The sequence below is a fragment of the Triticum dicoccoides genome, chromosome 1B (genome assembly GCF_002162155.2).
Source record: "Triticum dicoccoides isolate Atlit2015 ecotype Zavitan chromosome 1B, WEW_v2.0, whole genome shotgun sequence".
NCBI lineage: Eukaryota > Viridiplantae > Streptophyta > Magnoliopsida > Poales > Poaceae > Triticum > Triticum dicoccoides.
In genome coordinates this window covers 497,225,989-497,241,801 of record NC_041381.1, presented here as the reverse complement: position 1 = coordinate 497,241,801, position 15,813 = coordinate 497,225,989, and the positions used below count along the sequence as shown (strand labels likewise).

The window sequence follows — 15,813 nt, the reverse complement described above, 5'->3', positions numbered from 1 at the left end:
CGAACGCTTTCGTACGCGATCTACAAAGTGATATGTAGATGCAATCTCTCTCCCATGACTCGTTGCTTAGATGAACTCATAGATGGATCTTGGTGAAACCGTAGGAAAAAATTTAATTTTCTGCAACGTTCCCCAACACAGTTATCTAAAGTAGCTCCATGCAGAGCATTATGGACATAAAAATTTGCGAAATACATATGGATCTCAATGTGGCAGATGCGTTTACTAAACCTCTCTCACAAGCAAAACAAGATCACGCCTTAGTACTCTTTGGGTGTTAATCACATAGTGATGTGAACTAGATTACTGACTCTAGTACAATCTTTGGGTTTTGGTCACATGGCGATGTGAACTATGGGTGTTAATCACAAGATGACGTGAACTAGATTATTGACTCTAGTGCAAGTGGGAGACTGAAGGAAATATGCCCTTGAGGCAATAATAAAATTGTTATTTTATATTTCCTTATTCATGATAAAGGTTTATTATTCATCCTAGAATTGTATTGATCGGAAACCTTGATACATGTGTGAATACATAAATAAACACCGTGTCCCTACACTACTAGGGAAAAGCTTATACACAGAATTTTATTAGTAGCACGGTCTAAAAAGAGGCGCTACTAATAATTAGTAGTAGCGAGGGTATAAAACCCGCGCTACTACTAAGGTGATAATAGTAGCAAGGTGTATAAACCTGCGCTGGTACTAAGTGTTCTTCACCGCGCCCTCCGGGACAAGCAGTAGTAGTAGCGCGGGTTATAAACCCACGCTACTACTAAGTTGATAGTAGTAGTGCTGGTTATATATCCCACGCTACTACTAAGTGGTCTCCATCGTGCACCCGGACATGCCATAGTAGTAGCATTGGTTTAGCGTGGGGTATAAACCCAACGCTACTGCTAAGTGATCTCCTTGCCGCCGCCACCTCGGCCTCTCACCCCTCCTTCGCCTTTGTCTCTGTGTTTCTCCTCCACTCCCCACGATTCCCCCAACCAACCCCATATCCGTCGGCAATGCTGACAACCTCCTCTTCCCCAACCCCACCGTCGGTGCCCCCCACCTCACCAGCAGCCACTGCCTCTCTCGGCGCCCGAAGCCCTAGCTCAAGCTGCTGCGACCCACCCGCTGCGTCCCATGTTCATGTGCGAGATCCGCACCATGGTGATGCTCAATCCAGGCAGGCCCGAGGAAGGAGAGCAGTCGGCTCCCTTCCTCCTCTCCGGTGAGCCTAAGCGAGCACCCCCTCCCCCCACCGCCCGCCGGCGCCGACACCGTGACCCACCCGCTCTGGCAAGGTCAGTCCCCTCCTCCTCCCACACCCCTCCCCGTGCATCACGCGCTCAAATCGGGCGCCCCGCCACAGGACGGAGATCTCACGGGTTGTTTGTTTGGTGGCTGGTTCCGCAGATGAACAAGGAGAGGCTCATGAAGATGGTCGGCACCGTTCGCACCAGCGGCAAGGGCACCATGCGCCGGTAGGTCCTTGTCCTCGACTGGCGCGACCGATCTATGGAAAAGGTTGGGATTGCAATTGCTAATCTGGCTCGTTGGCTGGGGTCTGGTGTAGGAACAAGAAGGCGGTGCACAAGACGGCGACCACGGATGACAAGCGGCTGCAGAGCATGCTCAAGAGGGTGGGCGTCAACACCATCCCCGCCATCGAGGAGGTCAACATCTTCAAGGACGACCTCGTCATCTAGTTCATCAACCCCAAAGGCATGTTATTTATTTCCTTCATGGTGTCTCTGCATACTCGTTGCTTGCTTCTGCTTACCATGTGGAGGTGTAGATGGGGATTACTGACTTGTTTGTGTCCTGTTTTCTGTCGATGCAGTGCAAGCGTCCATCGCCACAAACACATGGGTGGTCAGTGGGACTTCCCAGACCAAGAGTATGGATCCATCTCACTTCTCTATCATTTGGCCATGATGATGATGATGTAAGTTGTAACATTCTTAGATTGGATTTATGGATGCATCGCTTTAATGCAACAGCTAACCCTCATTTGCATCCATTCAAGCGAGATCCACTGGTTTTTATTCCTTAATTATCCTAGTCAATATGTGTTGGAAATATGCCCTAGAGGCAATAATAAAATGTTTATTATTATATTTCCTTGTTCATGGTAATTGTCTATTTTTCATGCTATAATTGTATTGACCGGAAACCGTAATACATGTGTGAATACATAGACCACAACAAGTCCCTAGTGAGCCTCTAGTTGACTAGCTCGTTGATCAACAGATGGTCATGGTTTCCTGACTATGGACATTGGATGTCATTGATAACGGGATCACATCATTAGGATAATGATGTGATGGACAAGACCCAATCCTAAGCATAGCACAAGATCGTGTAGTTCGTTTGCTAAAGCTTTTCTAATGTCAAGTATCATTTTCTTAGACCATGAGATCGTGCAACTCCCGGATACCATAGGAATGCTTTGGGTGTACCAAACATCACAACGTAACTGGGTGGCTATAAAGGTGCACTACAGGTATCTCCGAAAGTGTATGTTGGGTTGACACGAATCGAGACCGGGATTTGTCACTCCGTATGACAGAGAGGTATCTCTGGGCCCACTCGGTAATGCATCATCCTAATGAGCTCAATGTGACTAAGTAGTTGGTCACAAGATCATGCATTGCAGAACGAGTAAAGTGACTTGCCGGTAACGAGATTGAACGAGGTATTGGGATACCAAAGATCGAATCTCGGGCAAGTAACGTACCGATTGACAAAGGGAATTGTATACGGGATTACTTGAATCCTCGACATCGTGGTTCATCCGATGAGATCATCGTGGAACATGTGGGAGCCAACATGGGTATACAGATCCCGTTGTTGGTTATTTGCCGGAGAGCTGTCTCGGTCATGTCAGCATGATTCCCGAACCCGTAGGGTCTACACACTTAAGGTTCGATGACGCTAGGGTTATAAGGAAGATTTGTATATGATTTCTGAATGTTGTTCGGAGTCCCGGATGAGATCCCAGGCGTCATGAGGAGTTCTGGAATGGTCCGGAGGTGAAGATTTATATATGGGAAGTCATTATACGGTCGCCGGAAATATTCGGGGGTATACCGGTATTGTACCGGGAGCACCGGAGGGGTTCCGGGGGTCCACCGGGAGGGTCCGCCTGCCCCGGAGGGCCTTATGGGCTGTAGGTGGAAGGGAACCAGTCCCTAAGAGGGCTGGGCGCCATCCCCCCTAGGGCCCATGCGCCTAGGGTTGGGGGGAACCCTAAAGGGTCGCCCCCTTCCTTGAGGGGCAAGTCCCGTCCCCCTTGGCCGCCGCCCCCCTCTAGATCTCATCTAGAGGGGCCGGCCCCCTTCTCCCTATAAATAGAGGGGTGGAGGGAGGGCTGCAGCACAACATCCAAGGCGTAGCCCCTCCCCTCCCCAACACCTCTCCTCCTCCGCGTGAGCTTGGTGAAGCCCTGCCGGAGAACTGCCACTCCATCACCACCACGCCGTCGTGCTGCTGCTGGAGCTATCTTCCTCAACCTCTCCCTCCTCTTTGCTGGATCAAGGTGCAGGAGACATCACCAGGATGCACATGTGTTGAACACAGAGGTGCCGTTGTTCGGCACTTAGATCGGAATCCACCGTGATCTGAATCGCTACGAGTACGACTCCTTCATCCGCGTTCTTGTAACACTTCCGACTCGCAATCTTCAAGGGTATGAAGATGCAATCCCCTCTCTCTCGTTGCTAGTTACTCCATAGATTGATCTTGGTGATGCGTAGAATTTTTTTAATTTCTGCAACGATCCCCAACAGTGGCATCATGAGCTAGGTCTATGCGTAGTTTCTATGCACGAGTAGAACACAAGTTGTTGTGGGTGTCGATTTTGTTAGTTTACTTGCCACTACTAGTCTTATCTTGATTCGGCGGCATCATGGGATGAAGCAGCCCGGACAGACCTTACACGTACGCTTATGTGAGACAGGTTCCACCGACTGACATGCACTAGTTGCATAAGGTGGCTAGCGGGTGTCTGTCTCTCCCACTTTAGTCAGATCGGATTCGATGAAAAGGGTCCTTATGAAGGGTAAATAGCAATTGGCATATCACGTTGTGGTTTTGGCATAGGTAAGAAACGTTCTTGCTAGAAACCTATAGCAGCCACGTAAAAACTTGCAACAACAATTAGAGGATGTCTAACTTGTTCTTGCAGCATATGTCATGTGATGTGATATGGCCAAAAGGATGTGATGAATGATATATATGTGATGTATGAGATTGATCATGTTCTTGTAATAGGAATCACGACTTGCATGTCGATGAGTATGACAACCAGCAGGAGTCATAGGAGTTGTCTTAATTTATTGTATGACCTGCATGTCATTGAATAACGCCATGTAATTACTTTACTTTATTGCTAAACTGTTAGCCATAGTAGTAGAAGTAATAGTTGGCGAGACAACTTCATGAAGACACGATGATGGAGATCATGGTGTCATGCCAGTGACGATGATGATCATGGCGCCCCGAAGATGGAGATCAAAAGGAACAAAAATGATATTGGCCATATCATGTCATTATTTGTTTGCATGTGATGTTTATCATGTTTTACATCTTATTTGCTTAGAACGACGGTAGCATAAATAAGATGACCCCTCATAAAATTTCAAGAAAGTGTCCCCCCTAACTGTGCACCATTGCGAAGGTTTGTTGTTTCGAAGCACCACGTGATGATCGGGTGTGATAGATTCTAACGTTCGAATACAATGGGTGTAAGCCAGATTTACACATGCAAAACACTTAGGTTGACTTGATGAGCCTAGCATGTACAGACATGGCCTCGGAACACAAGAGACCGAAAGGTCGAACATGAGTCGTATAGCAGATACGATCAACATGAAGATGTTCACCGATGATGACTAGTCCGTCTCACGTGATGATCGGACACGGCCTAGTTGACTCGGATCATGTATCACTTAGATGACTAGAGGGATGTCTATCTAAGTGGGAGTTCATTAAATAATTTGATTAGATGAACTTAATTATCATGAACTTATTCTAAAATCTTTGCAATATGTCTTGTAGATCACATGGCCCACGCTAATGTTGCCCTCAACTTCAACGTGTTCCTAGAGAAAACCAAGCTGAAAGACGATGGTAGCAACTATACGGACTGGGTCCGGAACTTGAGGGTCATCCTCATAGCTGCCAAGAAAGCATATGTCCTAGATGCACTGCTAGGTGAAGCACCCGTTTTCCCAGCAACTCAAGACGTTATGAACGCCTGGCAGTCACGTAGTGATGATTACTCCCTGGTTCAGTGCGGCATGCTTTACAGCTTAGAACCGGGGCTCCGAAAGTGTTTTCAGCAGCACGGAGCATATGAGATGTTCCAAGAGCTGAAAATGGTTTTCCAAGCTCATGCCCGGGTCAAGATATATGAAATCTCCGACAAGTTCTATAGTTGTAAGATAGAGGAGAATGGTTCTGTCAGCGAGCACATACTCAAAATGTCTGGGTTGCACAACCGCTTATCTCAATTGGGAGTTAATCTCCCGGATGATGCGGTAGTCGACAGAATCCTCCAGTTGCTTCCACCTAGCTACAAGAGCTTTGTGATGAATTTCAATATGCAGGGGATGGTGAAAACCATTCCTGAGTATATTCAATGCTAAAATCAGTGGAGGTGGAGATCAAAAAGGAACATCAAGTGTTGATGGTCAATAAAACCACTAGTTTCAAGAAAGGCAAGGGTAAGAAGAAATTCAAGAAGGACGACAAGGGAGTTGCCGCGCCCGGTAAGCCAGTTGCCGGGAAGAAGCCAAAGCATGGACCCAAGCCTGAGACTGAGTGCTTTTATTGCAAGGGAAACGGACACTGGAAGCGGAACTTCCCCAAGTACTTAGCGGACAAGAAGGCGGGCAACACCAAAGGTATATGTGATATACATGTTATTGATGTGTACCTTACCAGTACTCGTAGTAGCTCCTGGGTATTTGATACCGGTGCACTTGCTCATATTTGTAACTCAAAGCAGGAGCTGCGGAATAAGCGGAGACTGGCGAAGGACGAGGTGATGATGCACATCAGGAATGGTTCCAAGGTTGATGTGATCGCCGTCGGCACGCTACCTCTACATTTACCTACGGGATTAGTTTTAAACCTCAATAATTGTTATTTAGTGCCAGCTTTGAGCATGAACATTGTATCTAGATCTTGTTTAATGTGAGATGGCTACTCATTTAAATCCGAGAATGATGGTTGTTCTATTTATATGAGAGATATGTTTTATGGTCATGCCCCGCTGGTCAATGGTTTATTCTTAATGAATCTCGAACGTGATGTTACACATATTCATAGTGTGAATACTAAAAGATGTAAGGTTGATAACGATAGTCCCACATACTTGTGGCACTGCCGCCTTGGTCACATTGGTGTCAAACGCATGAAGAAGCTCCATGCAGATGGACTTTTAGAGTCTTTTTACACATGCGAACCATGCCTCATGGGCAAAATGACCAAGACTCCGTTCTCCGGAACAATGGAGCGAGCAACCAACTTATTGGAAATCATACATACTGATGTGTGCGGTCCAATGAGCGTTGAGGCTCGCGGAGGCTATCGTTATGTTCTCACCCTCACTGATGACTTAAGTAGATATGGTTATGTCTACTTGATGAAACACAAGTCCGAGACCTTTGAAAAGTTCAAGGAATTTCAGAATGAGGTAGAGAATCAAGGTGACAGAAAAATAAAGTTCTTACGATCAGATCGTGTGGGAGAATATTTGAGTCACGAATTTGGTACGCACTTAAGGAAATGTGGAATTTTTTCACAACTCACGCCGCCTGGAACACCTCAGCGTAACGGTGTGTCCGAACGTCGTAATCGCACTCTATTGGATATGGTGCGATCTATGATGTCTCTTACCAATTTACCGCTATCATTTTGGGGATGCACTCTAGAAACAGCTACATTCACTTTAAATAGGGCACCGTCTAAATCTGTTGAGACGACACCGTATGAGTTATGGTTTGGGAAGAAACCTAAGCTGTCATTTCTAAAAGTTTGGGGATGCGATGCTTATGTCAAGAAACTTCAACCTGAAAAGTTGAACCCAAGTCGGAAAAATGCATCTTCATAGGATACCCTAAGGAAACCATTGGGTATACCTTCTACCTCAGATCCTAAGGCAAGATCTTTGTTGCCAAGAACGGGTCCTTTCTAGAGAAAGAGTTTCTCTCGAAAGAAGTAAGTGGGAGGAAAGTAGAACTTGATGAAGTACTGCCTCTTGAAGCAGAAAGTAGCGTAGCTCAGGAAGATGTTTCTGTGGTGCCTGCACCGACTAGAGAGGAAGTTAATGATGATGATCAAGGTACTTCATATCAAGTTGCTACTAAACTTCGTAGGTCCACAAGGACACGTTCCACACCAGAATGGTATGGCAACCCTGTCCTAGAAATCATGTTGTTAGACAACGGTGAACCTTCGAACTATGAAGAAGCGATGGCGGTCCCAGATTCCAACAAATAGCTTGAAGCCATGCAATCCGAGATAGGATCCATGTATGAAAACAAAGTATGGACTTTGACAGACTTGCCCGATGATCGGAGAGCGATAGAAAATAAATGGATCTTTAAGAAGAAGACGGACGCGGATGGTAATGTTACCATCTATAAGGCTCGGCTTGTCGCTAAGGGTTATCGACAAGTTCAAGGGGTTGACTACGATGAGACCTTCTCACCTGTAGCGAAACTAAAGTCCGTCCGAATCATGTTAGCAATTGCCGCATTCTATGATTATGAGATATGGCAAATGGACGTCAAAATGGCATTCCTTAACGGCTTCCTTAAGGAAGAATTGTATATGATGCAGCCGGAAGGTTTTGTCAATCCTAAGAATGCTAATAAGGTATGCAAGCTCCAGCGCTCCATCTATGGGCTGGTGCAAGCATCTCGGAGTTGGAACATTTGCTTTGATGAAATGATCAAAGCGTTTGGGTTTATGCAGACTTATGGAGAAGCCTGCATTTACAAGAAAGTGAGTGGGAGCTCTGTAGCATTTCTCATACTATATGTGGATGACATACTATTGATGGGAAATGATATAGAACTTTTGGAAAGCATAAAGGCCTACTTGAACAAGTGTTTTCCAATGGAGGACCTTGGAGAAGCTGCTTACATATTAGGCATCAAGATCTATAGAGATAGATCAAGACGCCTCATAGGCCTTTCGCAAAGCACATACCTTGATAAGATATTGAAGAATTTCAATATGGATCAGTCCAAGAAAGGGGTTCTTGCCTGTATTGCAAGGTGTGAAATTGAGCTCGACTCAAAGCCCGACCACGTCGGAAGATAGAGAAAAGATGAGTGTCATCCCCTGTGCCTCAGCCATAGGGTCTATTATGTATGCCATGTTGTGTACCAGACCTGATGTAAACCTTGCCGTAAGTTTGGTAGGAAGGTACCGAAGTAATCCCGGCATGGAACAGTGGACAGCGGTCAAGAATATCCTGAAGTACCTGAAAAGGACTAAGGATATGTTTCTCGTTTATGGAGGTGACGAAGAGCTCGTCGTAAAGGGTTACGTCGATGCTAGCTTCGACATAGATCTGGATGACTCCAAGTCACAAACCGGATACGTGTATATTTTGAATGGTGGGGCAGTAAGATGGAGTAGTTGCAAGCAAAGCATCGTGGCGGGATCTACATGTGAAGCGGAGTACATGGCAGCCTCAGAGGCAGCACATGAAGCAATCTGGATGAAGGAGTTCATTACCGACCTAGGAGTTATTCCCAATGCATCGGGGCCGATGACTCTCTTCTGTGACAACACTAGAGCTATTGCCCTTGCCAAGGAGCCCAGGTTTCACAAGAAGACCAGGCACATCAAGCGTCGCTTCAACTCCATTCGTGAAAACGTTCAAGATGGAGACATAGATATTTGTAAAGTGCATACGAATATGAATGTCGCAGATCCGTTGACTAAACCTCTTCCATGAGCAAAACATGATCAACACCAGAACTCTATGAGTGTTCAATTCATCACAATGTAACTAGATTATTGACTCTAGTGCAAGTGGGAGACTGTTGGAAATATGCCCAAGAGGCAATAATAAAATGGTTATTATTATATTTCCTTGTTCATGATAATTGTCTGTTGTTCATGCTATAATTGTATTGACCAGAAACTGTAATACATGTGTGAATACATAGACCACAACAAGTCCCTAGTGAGCCTCTAGTTTACTAGCTCATTGATCAACAGATAGTCATGGTTTCCTGACTATGGACATTGGATGTCATTGATAACGGGATCACATCATTAGGAGAATGATGTGATGGACAAGACCCAATCCTAAGCATAGCACAAGATCGTGTAGTTCGTTTGCTAAAGATTTTCTAATGTCAAGTATCATTTCCTTAGACCATGAGATCATGCAACTCCCGGATACCGTAGGAATGCTTTGGGTGTATGAACGTCACAACGTAACTGGGTGGCCATAAAAGTGCACTACATGTATCTCCGAAAGTGTATGTTGGGTTGACACGAATCGAGACCGGGATTTGTCACTCCGTATGACAGAGAGGTATCTCTGGGCCCACTCGGTAATGCATCATCCTAATGAGCTCAATGTGACTAAGTAGTTGGTCACGGGATCATGCATTGTGGAACGAGTAAAGTGACTTGCTGGTAACGAGATTGAACGAGGTATTGGGATACCGACGATCGAATCTCGGGCAAGTAACATACCGATTGACAAAGGGAATTGTATACGGGATTACTTGAATCCTCGACAACGTGGTTCATCCGATGAGATCATCGTGGAACATGTGGGAGCCAACATGGGTATCTAGATCACGCTGTTGGTTATTGGCCGGAGAGTTGTCTCGGTCATGTCTGCATGATTCCCGAACCCGTAGGGTCTACACACTTAAGGTTCGATGATGCTAGGGTTATAAGGAAGATTTGTATGTGATTACCGAATGTTGTTCGGAGTCTCAAATGAGATCCCGAACGTCACGAGGAGTTCCGGAATGGTCCGGAGGTGAAGATTTATATATGGGAAGTCATCATACGGTCACCGGAAATATTTGGGGTATACCGCTATTGTACCGGGACCATCGGAGGGGTTCCGGGGGTCCACCGGGAGGGTCCACCTGCCGCGGAGGGCCTTATGGGCTGTAGGTGGAAGGGAACCAGCCCCTAAGTGGGCTGGGCGCCACCCCCCCAGGGCCCATTCGCCTAGGGTCAGGGGGGACCCTAAAGGGGGCGCCCCCTTGCTTGGGGGGCAAGCCCCCTCCCCCTTGGCCGCCGCCCCCCTCTAGATCTCATCTAGAGGGGCCGACCCCCTTCCCCCTTCTACTTATAAATAGAGGGGTGGAGGGAGGGCTGCAGCACAACATCCAAGGTGCAGCCCCTCCCCTCCCCAACACCTCTCCTCCTCCGCGTGAGCTTGGCGAAGCCCTGCCGGAGAACTGCCACTCCATCACCACCACGCCATCATGCTGCTGCTGGAGCCATCTTCCTCAACCTCTCCCTCCTCCTTGCTGGATCAAGGTGCGGGAGACGTCACCGGGCTGCACGTGTGTTGAACGCGGAGGTGCCGTTGTTCGGTGCTTAGATCGGAATCCACCATGATCTGAATCGCTACGAGTACGACTCCTTCATCCGCGTTCTTGTAATGCTTCCGACTCGCGATCTTCAAGGGTATGAAGATGCACTCCCCTCTCTCTTGTTGCTAGTTACTCCATATATTTATCTTGGTGATGCGTAGAAATTTTTTAATTTCTACAACGATCCCCAACAATATGAACAAGTTTATAACATCTCTCTATGCACCTTATTAGTCTTGTATCCCTGAAGCCATGCACTTTAGTTTGCCCATTCATGACTTTCCTGCTGTTAAAACATGTGTTCATTTGCAGCTCCTTTCAATTCTGTCGCAACTCACTGAATATATTTTTGCAGTTCGTTGTGAGAATCCATGGCGCTGGCCGCGCCGCACCTTTTCCTGCTTCTTCTTGTCTGAGGCGAGCACCAGCGGTACGTATCAGCCCTCTTCTCTATGATGCTGGCTAGGTAAGAACTAGGGATCTGTGGCAGCATCTCATAGATTAGAATTAGATTTGATAATTGGAGATGGATTCCTGAACCAATTTGCAAATTCGTTGGTGATTTCAGTGCTTATACTTATTTGGTTTTGGTGCCTGGTCGGACCTTCTCTATGTTAGTTCCTTTGCTTAGTCAAATCAGTTAGGGATATAGCCCATCCATGATGTTGCAAGGTGTTGATTGCCTTCTAGCAAAAGTCTGGAGCACTGGGTATCTCTGGCTGTAAACTGAATCTGGTTCAGTTAAAAACTGCACTGTCAAATCTGGACAGACAGCTTCTAGGTGAAAAACGAGTTAGTTATTCTCAGAATTTCGAGTTGCCTCTATATGAAATCTGTAAAGCAAGTTCCAAGCTTTCCGTAGAGTATTTATTTGCGTCATTTGGATGTATGGTTTGAGAGCAGCCATCGTTTTAGTTTGCTGTCCCGAAAGTTAGTATCTTGAGCGCATTGTTTTCGTATGCCAATTTACGGCCTTGTAGAGGCTGTTTTAAAAAAAAGTTTCAATACGAATTTTGTTGAGGGTTTGTAGTAGATTGCAAGGCTGATTTCAGTTTCAGTTTGCTCCACCGCTGTGAAAGGTGGAGGAGCCTAGATTGCAAGGCCGGTTTCAGTTTCAGTTTCGATCGAGCCTAGATTGCAAGGTCGATTTTAATACTAGCACTCTCCATGTAGCTCCTCAATAATTGTAGTCAATTGGTTGGACAGTCTTCTTGTTTTCATCATTTTTTTCTAGTTATATACATAGTTGACTGGGATTATAATGCTATCTTTGCTTACTGTTAACTGTCTAAATTGATGTAGAAAGATAAACAGTTGTTGATCGCTTCTACGATTGTTTGATAGAAACGTCAATTAGTAAGTGAAAATAGACGTTTGCACCTACTTCTATTTTATAGTAGTTTCTAGGACTGTGACATGTTGGTCATCCTTATGTGATTGGTTATATATGGATTATATATGTTAGGCCTGTGGAAAAGGACTAAAGAATCCATAGCAAGAACTGAGAGGCTATATAATTTTGCAGGGGCGTACATGTTGGGGATTTCTTATTTGCGCGTCCATTCCTTAGTCGCCTTACGATTTTGTCATTTGTTCCACTTAAAATGTCCACAACTTCTCTGAACTTTCCAAGACCACCTCCTTGTTGATGTGTCTGCGCCATATGATTGCAGAAAGCACCTGGGATATACTAAGCTAAGTAGTGCCTTAATAGCTTCTTGCATTTTGTTGCACTTGCATCTCAGCAATTACACTAAAATCTGGTTTCTCTGGTTGTGCTACTGACATGTCTTTATATTTCTTGGCAGATTAACATATTCAAGTCAAGATGGTTAGGTTTGGGCAAATTTCCATTGCTGCAGGATAATGAGATGTTGAAGCGGCAGTCTGAATCCATGACACCGAAGTGCAATTGTGGCAGATTATCTCTATTTTTCCTTTTCATTTTTCTTATTATTGGAGTGAGAACGGGTAGAATGAGGAGTTGTGTGATAGTAAATACAACAACTGTAGTAGAAAGAAACTTATGTTTGCAATTGTTAATGACATACATACTTGCATGTTCTTTGAAGTGGTCAACTGTGAGTACCAATGCATAATGATGGGGTTTTGGCTCATTTATTGGCTTCGGTGTCCAGTTAACCATGAAATAGGAGTCCATGTCAATTATGTATGCTCTTACTGGATGTGTTCTAATGCTGGTTTATTATAAATCTTGTATTTGTAATGATGTGTATTGGTTTATTATTTTTAATTCCTAATAAGTTAGTAGTAGCGTGGGGAGGAAACTGAGCGCTACTAGTATATAGGATACTAATTTCCCATGCTACTACTATTTCATTAGTAGTAGCGCGTGTATGTAATAGCAGTAGCGCGGGTGGTACACGCTATTACTAACAAAGTTAGTAGTAGCGCGGGTTTAACCCACGCTACTACTAACTATTAACTATAGCGCGATACTAGTAGCGCGGGTACCCGCGCTGCTAGTAGCCTTTTTCCTAGTAGTGCTAGTGAGTCTCTACTAGACTAGCTCGTTGATTAAAGATGGTCATATTTTCGTAGTGCTTAGGCGAAGCCCTGTGGACATAACTTCACCATCACCGTCACCACACCGTCGTGCTGACGGAACTAATCTACTACCTCGACGTCTTGCTAGATCAAGAAGACGAGGGACGTCACCGAGTTGAACATGTGCAGAACGCGGAGGTGCCGTGTGTTCGGTACTTGATCGGTTGAAGCGCGAAGAAGTTTGACTACATCAACCATGTTGTGAAACGCTTCCTCTTATGGTCTATGAGGGTACGTAGACACACTCTCCCTCTCGTTGCTATGCATCTCCATGGATAGATCATTGCGTGCGCGTAGAAATTTTTTTGATTTCCATGCAACGATTCCCAACACTAATGAAGATGTTGCATCCCATCTAAATATTTCTATTGAGTTGTGTGATATGCAAAAGAAAATAGATGTGGATAATGATATTGTTAAATTGAAGCTATTTCCGTTCTCACTACGAAACTTGGTTTTCATCTTTGCCTAAAAATAGTATTGATTCATGGAACAATTGTAAATATGCTTTTATTTCGAAGTATTTCCTCCCGCTAAGATCATCTCCCTTAGGAACGATACAATCAATTTTAAGCAACTTGATCATGAACATGTTGCACAATCTTGGGAGAGGATGAAATTGATGATAAGAAATTACCCTACTCATGGTTTAAGTTTATGGATGATCATACAAAAAATTTATGCCAGATTGAATTTTGCATCTAGAAATGTTTTAGATTCCACCGCGGGAGGTACTTTTATGAAAATCACATTAGGAGAATCTACTAAACTCCTAGATAATATTATGGCAAATTACTCTCAATGGCATACCGAAAGATCTTCTACTAGTAAAAAAGTGCATGCGATTGAAGAAACTAATACTTTGAGTGAAAAAATGGATGAGCTTATGAAATTTATTGCTAGTAAGAGTTCTCCTATTGATCCTAATGATATACCTTTTTCACTTTTATTGAGAATAATAATGAATCTATGGATGTGAATTTTGTTGGTAGGAACAATTTTGGTAATAACGCGTATAGAGGTAATTTCAACCCTAGGTCGTTTCCTAGTAATTCCTCTAATAGTTATGGTAATTCCTACAACAATTCTTATGGAAATTATAATAAAATACCCTCTGATTTTGAGAATAATATTAAAGATTTCATTAATTCTCAAAAGATTTTTAATGTTATGGTTAAAGAAAAATTGCTTAAGATTGATGATTTGGCTAGGAACATTGATAGAATTCCTCTTGAGATTGATTCTTTGAATATGAGATGTATGCCACCCAAGCATGATATTAATGAGTCTTTAAAAGCTATTAGAATCTCTATTAATGAAAGTAAAGAAAGAACTGGTAGGATGCGTGCTAAGAGAGTGTTATTCTTGTTTTTGTGATAATAATAATGAAGATCTTAAAGTGATTGGTGTGACTGCTATTGAATCTTTGTTTGCTAATGTAAAACTTGATAAAGATGGGACTGTAGATGAGTCAACTTTATCTAGAAGGCGTCCCAGTAATTTGGAGGGTGAAGATCTTAATGAAAAGATTGATAAAAGTGGGATTGGCGAGGTCAAAACTTTAAGTAGTGATGAACCCACTCTTTTGGATTTCAAGGACTTTAATTATGATAATTGCTCTTTAATATATTGTATTTCCTTGCTGCAATCCATGCTAAATTAACCTCATGCTTATAGTCAAAATAAGGCTTTTACTAAACATATCGGTAATGCTATGATGAAATCTTTTGAAGAAAAACTTGAGTTGGGAGTTTCAATCCCTAGAAAGCTTTATGATAAGTGGGAAGATACTATTAAGATTAAAATTAAAGATTATGAGTGCAATTCTTTGTGTGATTTGGGTGTTAGCGTTTCCACAATTCCAAAAACTTTATGTGATGTGCTAGGTTTCCAATTTGATGATTGTTCTTTGAATTTGTATCTAGCGGATTCCAATATTAAGAAACCTATGGGAAGGATTAATGATGTTCTTATAGTTGAAAATAGGAATTATGTGACCGTAGATTTTATTGTGCTTGATATAGATTGCAATCTTACATGTCCTATTATTCTTGGTAGATCTTTCCTTAGAATGATTGGTGCTTATGAAAGAAGGAAACATTAGATTTCAAATTCCGTTAAGGAAGGGCATGGAACACTTTCCAAGAAAGAAAATTAAGTTGCCATATGAATCTATTATGAGGGCCACTTATGGATTGCATACCAAAGATGACAATACCTAGATCTATGCAATATGCCTAGCTAGGGGTGTTAAACAAGAGCACTTGTTAGGAGGCAACCCAATTTTTATTTTGTGTTTTTTGTTTTTGCTTCTGTTTTTCAATAAATACACATTATTACCTCTGTATTAATTGTGTTTTAGTGTTTAAATTAGTGTTTGAGCCAAGTAAGACCTTTGGGATGGTCTATGGTGATAGTTGATTTGATCTTGTTGGAAAAACAGAAACTTTTGCGCTCATTGCCAGAATTTTAGTAGTTCATAGAAGCGCACTTTTGATCTCAGTTTTTTTACAAAATATTGGTATACAAATTTCCTAGACTGTCCTAATTTTTCAGAATTTTTTGAGTTACAAAAGTATACCAAATTTCCAGATTACTACAGACTGTTCTGTTTTTGAAAGATTCTATTTTCTATGTGTTGTTTGCTTATTTTGATG

At 43.4% G+C, this 15,813-nt stretch overlaps 1 pseudogene; it reads left to right on the top strand.

Moving 5' to 3' along the window:
* The first annotated feature begins 1,409 nt into the window (after nt 1-1,409).
* LOC119350508 lies at nt 1,410-11,929 on the top strand (annotated as a pseudogene).
* Nucleotides 11,930-15,813: the final 3,884 nt, after the last annotated feature.